The sequence below is a fragment of the Scyliorhinus torazame genome, chromosome 7 (genome assembly GCF_047496885.1).
Source record: "Scyliorhinus torazame isolate Kashiwa2021f chromosome 7, sScyTor2.1, whole genome shotgun sequence".
In the NCBI taxonomy this organism is placed as follows: domain Eukaryota; kingdom Metazoa; phylum Chordata; class Chondrichthyes; order Carcharhiniformes; family Scyliorhinidae; genus Scyliorhinus; species Scyliorhinus torazame.
In genome coordinates, this window is record NC_092713.1 from 226,930,680 (window position 1) to 226,942,805 (window position 12,126).

General features: G+C 47.8%; 1 protein-coding gene across 2 annotated transcripts in view; it reads right to left on the reverse strand.

The window, feature by feature from the left end:
• Positions 1–12,126, reverse strand: part of LOC140426872 (actin filament-associated protein 1-like 1) — a 280,476-nt gene that overhangs the window by 226,403 nt on the left and 41,947 nt on the right. The gene's annotated exons all lie outside the window — the stretch shown is intronic.

The following is a 12,126-nucleotide window of genomic DNA, read 5'->3' on the forward strand; positions in this document are numbered from 1 at the left end:
GTAAGAACATAAGAACGAGGAGCAGGAGTAGGCCATCTGGCCCCTCGAGCCTGCTCCGCCATTCAATGAGATCATGGCTGATCTTCTGTGGACTCAGCTCCACTTTCCGGCCCAAACACCATAACCCTTAATCCCTTTATTCTATCTTTATCTTAAAAACATTTAATGTAGGAGCCTCTACTGCTTCACTGGGCAAGGAATTCCATAGATTCACAACCCTTTGTGTTGTGAAATAGATGAATAGCTATTACCTGGGTTTAATATATGTCTTTTAAAAAAAAATTTAGAGTAGCAATTAATTTTTTCCAATTAAGGGGCAATTTAGCGTGATCAATCCATCTACCTTGCACACCTTTGGGTTGTGGGGGTGAAACCCACACAAACACAGGGAGAATGTGCAAACTCCACACGGACAGTGACCCAGAGCCGGGATCGAACCTGGGACCTCGGCGCCATGAGGTAGCAATGCTAACCACTGCGCCACCGTGCTGCCCTTAACATATGTCTTCAACTCAAATGAAAATAGAATGGTAGGACAATTTGTTGTAATCTAAACCGAGGATCTTTGACAGGGCTGGATAAAGTACCTCCTATGTGTTGATCAAATTGTGTTGCTAAACTACTGTGGGAAATGTAATTCTAGGATGTTGCTAACTGGCTTTGGATTACACCATACTTATTGCAAAATGAAATAGGGGCATTTAATAGAAATTAAAAAGAGTCCCGTTTTGGGCGCGATACGGGGGGGGGGGGGGGGGGGTGTTTCTCGGTGCTTGCAGCAGTGAGAAAGCCCTTGCTATTTAATGGGACTCTACTTAATATTTGGGCCTCGGCGAGGAAACCCCCGCCGAGGCCGCACTTAGGCTCATTTCCTAAACAAATTAGTTTAGCTTGCCAGAGCAAGAGGAGATCTCTAGACCCCCCCCCCCCAATACCCCAACTTACCAATTAGGGGGAGGGGGATCATTCAGCCCCCCCCCCCCCATCTCATAAGGCTGATCCCCAGCAAAGGCAAGATGCCACCTGGGCACCATGGCACTGCCAGCCTGGTGTCCTGGCAGTGCCACATGGGCACCCTGGCATTGCCAGGGTGGCACTGCTAGGGTACTAGGGTGGCACCCTACCAGAGCCCGACCACCCAAGTGCAGTGAAAGATTGATTATGGCAGATTTAAAGAGAGAGGCACAAGACTTGAATAGTATCAGCATAAATGCTGACCAGAAGAGTAGGTTCGGTGGACAGCATTTTTGTGCGATTAGGAACGAGGGAGCAGGAGGTGGGTCTCTTGGATGAGATGAACTCAGGGAAGACACGAGAATAGATGGGAGAGAAACTAGGGAAAGTTTCAAATTCAGTGCTAGGGCAAGGGGAGGCTGAGAAGAAGATTGGCCAGAAGGGCAAGTGGAAGGATGGGACGTGGCAGTGGTAGCTTATTGGATGGCTTTGATTTTAGTGACAAAGAAGTCCATGAACAACTTACACTTGAAGGTGCAAGAGTGTGGGCAGAGGGGTGGGGGGGGGGAGGGGGGGAGGGGGGAGGAGGGGGAGGGGGGGGGAAAGATTAAGAAGATGGATTTCAATAAACAAAAGTTAGCTGTTATATTTCCATTCGAGGCTTATTCTGAGCAGCTTTCAGCTGACAGGAGCAGGTCCTGATCATGCTTTTGGGTGAGATCTTCTGGCTGCTCTTGCGAGTGGAATCTTCCGTTCCTGTCAACAGCGCACCCAGTGTTTCCCAGTAGTTTAGGTGGAATAAATGGGAAATCCCATTGACAGCAGCGGAACTGGAAAATCCAGTCAGTGGCCAATGGCAGCCCACCATCCCCCGCAACCAAGGAACATGCCGCAGGGAGGCCAGAGAATCTCACCATCTCTGTGGTCCCTCTGTGGTCCAGCCAGATCTGATGCCAGAGGCTTCAACCAGTTGTCTGTCATATCTTTTCAGGTCTGCGTCCATTGGACTTAACAGAACAGAGAAAAAAGGGAATACACAGGATGAGAGAGTGTAATGGTTTTATTGAGGACTGGGACACAAAAGATGGGGGTACCTTGAACAAATCTGCAGCTGCCGAAATATTGTGGCGAATGAAGGGTGAAAGGTGGGATTTTAAAGTGTAGTAAGTGAATTGGAGGATAGATTCTTGTAGGGATGATATGAGGTAGGGTTGGGCCATGGACTGAGCTTGTGTGTGGTGAATGACACAAGAAAGTGATGGCTTTAACTGTAATTGACATGATGAGACGAGCAAGACCATGTGGGAAGGCGAAATGAAAGGGCTGGCCATGGACATGGGATGGGGAGTTTACACAGAAGGAGAGACTTGATAAGAGGGTTGTGGACTTCGAGGAGAGGGTGTATGATGAATTGAGATGGATGTTAAAATTATCAAGAATTAATCTAAATTCACACTTGAAGAATGACCTCATAAAATGGGATGCAGAGGCAGCTCGTAATTTAGCAAATCACAGCCTACAGCTTCAGGATATTAGCTGCAGAGGGAGGAGAGAATCTTAGAATTTACAGTGCAGAAGTAAGTCATTCGGCCCATCGGGTCTGCACCGGTCCTTGGAAAGAGCACCCTACTTAAGCCCACGGCTCCACCCGATCCCTGTAACCCAGTAACCCCACCTTTTGGACACTAAGAGGTAATTTAGCATGACCAATCCACCTAACCTGCTTATCTCTGGACTGGGGGAGGAAACTGGACCACTTGGAGGAACCCCACGCAGACATGGGGAGAAAGTACAAACTCCAGACAGTCACCCGAGGTGGGAATTGAACCCGGGTTATTGGAGCTGGGAGACAGGAGTGCTAACCACTGTGCCACCTGTTGGCAAAGAAAAATTATGATAACAATTTAGAAAGCATGGATTGATTTTCTGTCGGAAAGTTTGGAAAGCAAACAAAACTCTCTGTTTTTTTGTTAATGTATTGGATGTATTTAAGCCCTGGACTTAACTGTCTTGAATTCCTAGAGGGAACCTTGCTTGGGTTCCTGGAAATAACAAAAACCTCTGGCGCAGGCACAGCCCAGGACTGCAGGACAACAGCTTGTTTCATTCTAGACCGGCGTCTGCCCACACTCTCACCCACAAGTAACCCTGACACAGGCATAGTGTTCTGTGGTAGCAGGAGTGTCCCGTTACCATAATAACATGGATTAGATGTTTTAATGGGCCTGAGTTACATTGGAGAGGACCCCAAGTCCAAAAAAACTATTTTATTTGAACCATCTTGCTCTGAAATAGCTTCATTACACCGTGAGCTCAGGGATTAGTGTTATTCCTAATGAAACTAGAGGCCAAACGGAGATTCACCTGCTCAGCAATTTAATTGCTTTGATATCGGTTTGTCTTTCTACCCAAGGGTATTTGAGCTTTGATGTTAGGTTGGGTTTCGATTTCAAGGTCATGAGGTTTACAGCCAAATCTAATTGCATTGCTGGATCTGCACTGCTTCACTTGAGCTGCTTCCAGACAAACAATGTGGCTACGTATCAACACAAATTTACCCGCACCTAGGATCAAACATTCCAGCCTTTCTACACTTGCATTTTATTACAAAATCTGGAGATTGCTCACTGATATACATCCATCGGGAATCAATTATATACTACTGTTCATTACTCCATACTCACCAGGCAAATTTATAGGAAGTGAACATCAGTGGTCCCATTCACATTTAACAGTAGTTACTGAAGTGCTAATGCCACCGTTATCATCTCCACCGTTTTTCAAATTCACTAAAAATTAGATTCACCTAGTATATTTACATGGAAAAAGTTGTATTGAAGCCAAAGCTGATCCTCATCCACCCAAGATCCACATGCAGGGTGATACATAGATAAATGGCCACCTGGGATGGCACCTGAGGGTGTCTGGTACTCAAATAACTATACCCAAGCAAGTGGACAATGCCTTGAGGAGAAAAGTTTGGAAGAGAAAATAATGCACTAAATTCCAAACAATTAAACAAGCTGATAGCAATTCAGCATAGCCCTTCAATAAAGTGCTAAAGATAGTCAACCTGAGGATTGGGAGGGTTTCAGGAACCAAAGGCGACTTAAAAGTTGATTTTAAAGAAAGGGGAAAATAGAAAGAGTAAACTCAGCAGCAATATAAAAAAGCATTGGAAGATCTTTTACAAGTATATAAAAAGGATAGTGAAAAAAGTAGCATTCTACAACATTAAAAAGGTGCTATGTAAATGAAGGTTGTTCTTCAATGTTGATAAATTAAGAGGCTGTAATGCAGCACAGAATATAGAGCATTATTCCATTAAATATATATTTTCAAACTCCTCAGTGTATCGAGAGATCAGGACGCCATTCTTAAATGGCTTCGATCTCCGAGGCCTCCGAAGTGACCCCTGACCCCCGAAAGACCCAACACCCATGCAGGACATTCCCGGGCCTGATCATACATGCGCAAAAAATGCCTGCTTGGCACCTTGACAGTGCCAACCTGACACACTGGCAGTACCCTTGCCAGCTGGCAGTGTCACCTGGGCACCTTGACAGTGCCAGGCTAACACCCAGGTGACACTGCCATGGTGCCAGTCTGGCACCACCAGGGTTCCCAGGTAGCAGCTGCAGTGTCAGGCTGGCACTGCCAGTGTGCCCAGGTGGCACCCAAAGTGCCAGGATGCCCAAAGTGTATGCACCTGGGGGCCTCCAATCACCTGGGAGACCCTCCTTCCAAGCTTCCCCCCTCCCCTTCCCCCTCCCCTCAGAGTGCCATTCCGTCTAGACCCCTTTTTTTGGAGACTAGTACTGAACGCTGTTCGCTTGAGGTCTCCGAGGCGAGGAAGATTAATCCCGCGTCTCGGGTAATTCAGGAATCTGCACATTAAAGTGAGACTAGCTGACTCTCTTTAATGTGCAGATTTGGTAAAAAGTGATCCGCCTACAATGGGCAGGAATTACATCACAATGTCATGCAAGATCACGTTAGATTGCACTAGGCATTGCGAGACAGTTAAATCACAGGAGCAGGTCTCCCAGCTTTTAGTGGCCAAGCTGCGCCACTAAAAGCTGCTTTTTGGGTGCGGCGTGGCCATTAAATCGTGCCCAACATTTCAAGTCCATATGACTCTTAAGTCATATTGGACTTGAAACATTAACTCTGTTCCTCTCACCACAGATGCTGCCAGACCTGCTGAGTGTAGCCAACATTTTCCGTTTTTATTTCAGATTTCTGGTAGTCGCAGTATTTTGCTTTTACAACCTGCTAAGATATTTTTTACATTGAAATAAAATTAAATAGGTGAAATTGAGCTACAACCAGGTTACAATTTTTCACTGCTAAAAAAAAATTGCGTTTTGGTTAGTCAGTGCCCAGCAAGAGCAATATATTTTTTTTAGTGCTCACCAAGATAACACTTTAGTTGGTTCACTGGTGGATCATTTTACTCTTTAGGCACCAAACATTGAAAATTTATAACAGAATTAAGATTCAAGTGGGGCACCTAATAATTGCTCTACAGCTGAGATATATTCCTTTGGACAAACAACAATGACAAATAGAGGAGCAGACAGATTGAGGATATGAATTCCTTCATTAGCGATTAACTGACCAGTCTGCACAAAGTTTCTTTGACTTTGAAATTTTATTCGGTTTTGGGGGTGTGGGGTAGGAAAGAACACAAAGAGGTCCTCAGTCTCCCAAGGGACACTTTCCACAAATATCTCGTTCAGCGTACTATAATGGCCACTTTAGCTACATGACATCATTGGTCAGTCATTTCAGAGAACAAAGATACGGCATCACTGCACATATCTCTATAAACTCTGAGCTGCCCTTCATTTATTCAGACTGTCGTTACACGACAATAATGAACTAGTGTTTGCAGATTGCACAAATACTACTGTGTGTACAGTTACAGCCTGTAATTATTTCGAGCTAAGATGGTTTTGCATGATGCAATTCGATGTGCAGTTCACTGTCGCTGTTAGTGTGTAGCAGAGCTAGCCATGTTCTCTCATTCCCGTGGACCCCTGTAGCAGCAGGGATATCAATACAGGTAGCATCTCTGCAACATTCGGTTTATGTGCCACCTGAGGATTCAGCATTACTTTGCAGGACTAAGATTTTGCTCTCTGAATGGTTCATCTGGTACTCGCGGGCAATGCACTTATGCTGCCAGTGGGATTCTGCTACAACTCTATTCTATTTTCCCCAGATCAACTTAATTTAAATATTGATGGTAGACTTTCAATTATTTGCACCCTCTACTGGAAGCTTGTCTCACTGGTTTGGGAGCGCGCGATTTAACGGGACAGAAACAGAGTCCCATTTTGGGAACGTTTAGCGGGGTGTTTCTCATCGCTGCATGGGCTGCAGACGGTGATTTAAAGGTATTTTGCCATTTTTTGTTGGCCTTGGTGAGGAACGCCCCACCGAGGCCGCACTTGCATCATTTCCTGCACTGGCGAGCTGTGTTCATGGATGGGTGTGGCATTGATCTTTCAACCCCCCTCAACTACCCCACTGAGGCCTCTGGAGTTCCCTCTCTCTCTCTCTCTTCCCCCCCCCCCCCCACTGTACCTAACACAGCTCTTATGGGGTCCTTGACTGCCCCCTCGCCCCACCTCTTAAAGGCAAGGACCCGAACCATGGCACGAGCAACCTGGCACCCAAGACCAAATCACTGCCAGCCTGGTACCCTGGCTGGCAATGCCCATCAGCCGGGAAGTGCCATCCAGGCACCATGACAGTGCCAGGGTCTCCAGGTGGCATTGCCAAGATGTCCGGCTGGCAGTGCCAAAGTGCCCAGGTGCAAGCAGGAGTACGAGGGTACCACCCTGCCTAGAGCCCGACCACCCCGGGGGGCTCTAATGGCCTGGGACACAACCCCCCATCCACCAAATGCCATTACCCCGGTCCGTATTTGTGGAAACCAGCGCTAAACGGTCTCCCAGGCCCCGGGAGAATCTGGCCAGATACCTTTAATTGAGCCAAATGGCTCACTTAAATACGTTACTCTGGAACTTGTCCAGTGAGGACAAGATCCAGATTACGAGATTTAATGGCCTCAGCGTGTCACTAAGTCGAGCGCGTGAGGCAATTAAATTGCGCCCATAGTAACCATTCTGACATCGGAGGCTGATGCTTCTTCGGGGAATCAAGCCCTCAAATTGACAAACTTTTCAGTTCTAGTCTTGGCTGAAATCCACCCATGAAAAATCTGCTTTTGAGATCGAGGGAAAGAGGGAATGGTAATATTACTTCACTAATCCAGAGCTCCAGAAACAAATGTTTAAATCCCACCGTGGTAGCTGGAATTTAATTTCAATTAATAAATGTGGATTCAATACTAGTCTCATTAATAATTACCATAATACCGTATTGTAAAAATACATCTGATTCACAAATGTCCTTTGGAGGTGAACTGCTATCTTTCCCAGTCTGGTCTATATAAGACAGCTGACAATCACAGCAATATGGTTGACACTCTATGGCCTAGCAAGCCATTCAGTTAAAGGGCGTCTTGTATAATTCTGGCCTTGCGATCAACACTCACATGCCAAGAACAAATTTAAAATAAGACCCATGAAGGACATGATCTCAGCTGATTGGAAGGAGATGGTCTTGACATTGAGAATCCACAGCTACTAAATGGCAGCAGCGGGATTCTCCATCGGCGGGATCCTCCGCTTCGCCGGCAGCACACCCACGCCTGCCGTTTTCCCGGCGGCCGCAATGGGAAACCCCATTGGTCGGCTGCAGGAATGGAGATTCACACTGCCGGTGGGTGCATGCCACACCAGAAAATGGGACTGGCGGGACGGAGAATCCTGCCCCAGAAGTTTAAAGATATTGGGCGCGATTCTTCCAAATGATTTCTAAGCGTGGTAGCGAGGGGGAACTGCTGCAATCTTCCAGGCGCACAGCCCTGCGAGACTGTCCCCACAATTGGTCCACTTTTTTTCTTTTAAATAATAATTATTAAAGGCTTTCCTAAAATATCAATAACAAAGTGAGATAATTGGTCCACTTAAGGTAGCTCCATGGGCTTCACGCCGCAAATTAAGGCTCGCCAGCTGATTCGCTGGGCCCGCACATGCCAGCTCCCCGCTTACAAGGTCGAGAAACTCTTGAACAGCACTTAGACAGCCAACCCCACTCAGCTGCCAGCCATGGCGCTGAGATGCCCGGCCCCAAGGTTTGGGATGAAGACCTGGGGAGGCTCTTGGAGATAGTCGAGGCCAGGAAGGATGTCCTGTTCCCCAGAGGGTCTCGGAGGGTGAGCCACTGGGCAGCCAGTGCCGCTTGGGATTAAATGGCAGCAGCTGTCAGCATGGGAAGCATGACAAGGATGACCGGGACCCAGTGCCGTAAGGTCAACGGCCTACACCGGGCCGCACAGGTGAGCTGTCCCCCGCCCCCACGAGCTTGCACCTGGCACTGCTGCCCTTGACAGTGACCCACTAACAACTCCAACACAGTCCCAGCACCCTGGAATGATGTAACATCATCTTCGTCCTCCTCCTCAGGAGGTGGCCACATGTTCCTGGTCCCCCACCTCCAGCACATCGCTCTGCTGCTGTGCCAGGTTGTGGAGGGCACAGCAGACCACCACAAAGTGAGCGACCTCCCGGGGGGTGTATGCAGAGAGGTCGAGGCATCGCAACCGCATTTTGAGCAGCCCAATGTACCGCTCGATGGTAGCCTGGGTGGCCACACGGGAATTGTTGCATCGGGTCTCCGTATCGGTCAATGGCCTCCTTACTGGCGTCATTAGCCAGGTCCTCAGCAGGTTCCCCTTTTTCCCCAGGCGGCCATTCTGGGGTAGTCTTCGAAGACGCTGGGATATCGGACTGCTCCAGGATGTAATTATTGTGCACATTCTCTGGGAAGTATGCACACACGTGCATGATTTGCATTTGGTGGTCCCATACGAGCTGGATATTCAGGGAGTGGAACCCCTTCCTGTTGATTGGAGCCCACTCCCAGATGGCTTGGTGTGCGCAAGATGGCATGCATGCAGTCTATCAGACCATGGACCTGGGACATCGCGGTGATGGCGGAGAATCCTGCTGCTCGAGCGTCTTGTTGGGCTTGGTCCATGTCAAAGTTTATATAGTTTTCTGCCTTAGCAAACAGGGCATCCGTTACCTGTCGGATGCACCTGTGGGCTGTGACCTGAGAGATGCCACACAGGTCCCCGCTCGAGCCCTGGAAGGATCCTGAGGCATAAGGTTCAGGGCTGTGGTGACCTTTACGACTACGGAGAGTGGGTATCCTTCTTCTGCACATGGTGCCAAGTCTACAAGAACATGACACAGGTGCCGCACCATCTCCTTGTTGAGGTGGAGACTCCTGTGGAACGCACTGTCCGTCATCTGCTTGAACGACCAGCGACGCTTGTACACCCTGGGCCGTCGCGGGCCTCCCCCTCTGGGTCTCACCCTGGCCTGATGGGCAGCCAGGTCCTCAGGGTGTGGGGCGGGGTCCTCCTTGAGCCTCTGTCGACGCTGCTGCTGCTTCTCCGGTGCCTGTCTGCCCGGCCTACCAGCAGCACCACTAGAGCTAGTTCTACCCGATCCAAAATACCGTCCATACCGTCCAATATCTGTAAGGCATTGGGGGAGCATGATAGACTGACAAACAATGATGGCTCCCACCCCAGAACTCTCCATTCCCCCAATGATCCAGCATCCTAATCAGACCGTGATTCCAGGACACTGTGCCTGAACACTGCTGGAGGCAACACTGCAGGAGGCAAGACCACACTCGCAGCAGCCACGATCCAAGCACCCAGGGGATGGGTGCCCCCTCCCCCCCCCCCCCTCCCCCACACACCCGGCAGGCCCTGCCCATGCACACCCGGCTGCAGCGGGGGCCTCTCACTGGACCCCAGGCCCTGGACACCCACACATAACGTTACCTGGACCGGGCACTGGTCCACTCCTCATTACACTCACCCACCCTCCAGCCATGGACATGTCCCCAGTGCTGGGGCTTCGGATCGCTGCTGCTGCGTGTGTGGTGTTGCCTCCTGCAGTGTTCAAGTACAGTGTTCAGGCATCAAGGTCTGATTGGGATGGTAGGCAATGACTCCCACATGGTACGTGGCAAACCTACCCACAGGAATCCACTTGGGATGTGTGAAATGCAGATTTTCATGGGGAGAATTACAACTGAAAGTTTCGAAATAGAGTTATGGGGCAGGATTTTATAGACACTCCTGCTGACAGGATTTTCTGTCCCGCTGAAGTCAATGGGTTTTTGAATGGCTCGCCGCATTTTACAGTCCCACCCACTCTGTGACAGGGCCATAAAATTCATAAATACATAAGACACTGGAGCAGAATTAGGCCATTCAGCCCGTGGAGTTTGCTCCGCCATTTGATCATGGCTGATAAGTTTCTCATCCCCATCCCCTGCATTCTCCCCATAACCCCTGATCCCCTTATTAATCAAGAACCTATCTATCTCTATCTTGAAGACACTCAGTGACTTGGCCTCCACAGCCTTCTGCTGCAATGAGTTCCACAGATTCACCACCCTCTGGCTGAACAAGTTCCTCATCTCGGTTTTAAAGGTGTTCCTTTCAGTCTGAGGCTGTGCTCTTGAGTTCTACCTTCTCCTACTACTCGCGGAGACACTCTCCACATCCATTCTATCTCGGCCTCTCAGTATTCTGCAAATTGAGCCCAAGACCAAGACCAGAAAAGATTCATTTATTCACAAGAATCCTGTGCATTTAAAAGAGTGGATCCAATTCCTGCCACACACACAAATGGAAAGTTACAAAATGCATCATACAGGAGGAGAATCATATTTATTCAAGTAATACATAATCCATTTCTAACCTATTGGAATTCCTTAACTAACCACCCAACATAACTGATTAGGGTAATCCAATTATATAGTAAATTACCAGATAACAGTTTGGTTATATATTCAATCTATTCACGAGGCAGGACGAAATTTACTGCGAATGAGCTATTTTGATCTCTCCTGTTGGAAATCTGTGCTGCCCAAGCATCTGAACAGAGAGACACAAAGTCAACCCATAATTGGGCTTCATCCTGCCATGTACATCTAGGCCCAGCTGCTAGCACCTGTTTGACATTCACTAGTAGCTTGTAGCGGCCATTAGCTTTCAGGTTAATTCAAGGAGAAGCAAGAGGTTGGTCAGATAGAGCAATGGGAGGAGGGTTATCATCTGAGTAGTGGGGGATGTGGGGGTGGGAGTGATGGAGAAGGGGGCTGGAGCATTTCTCCTCCTTATGGCACCGCAGAAGGTTTTAAACAAAATAAACAAGAGATTAGCTTTCCTGGAGTTGGCAGCTACAGATCTCAGTGTCTTGGACAGCAAAGAAATGGACCCCCAAATATAGCAGCTGGACCAACAGCGGCAAGAGTAACACAGGTTGTTCTCCTTCCAAGCCGGTATGATTTGCACTCAAAAGAGAAAATGCTGGAAAATCTCAGCAGGTCGGGCAGCATCTGTCGGGAGAGAAAACAGCTGCGTTTCGAGTCCAGATGACCCTTTGTCAAATGCTGCCCGACCTGCTGAGATTTTCCAGCATTTTCTCTTTTGGTTTCTGATTCCAGCATCCGCAGTAATTTGCTTTTCTGATTTACACCCATGTTGCGCCTGAGAAATTGGATCGACATATTCCGATTTTGCTCACTAGGTTTCTTGAAACCATGAAATATGACATGTGAACTAGCAAAATGTTTCCACTGGTCATCTGGTTGTTATTTTTCACTTAAACTACTTAGTACATCTGGGGAGAAATACCACAAGGAAAGGTAATTCATGATGAATGACAACTTCCTACATACTCAAACTGTGGGGGAAAACAGTTATTGCAATGGATTTGAAGATAGTTATTTTGTTCCTGAGTTCTGAGCAAGAATCCCCAGGTGGCTAGATGGAAACCTTACTTTACTTTGATGGTTGTTCACAGTTATAAATAGAATGTTTGGACAATCATATCCCAGTTCCCAGAGGTTGAGGCCATCGTACAAAAATTCCAATAATTTAACACTAACCGGGAACTCTTAGTTAATAAGACCAAAATTGGGAAATTAAACCGTCATGTTTCTTCAGCTAGAAACGGACTTCTGCGCTTATGATTAAGAATATGTCTGAAGAAGCATAGAAATAAT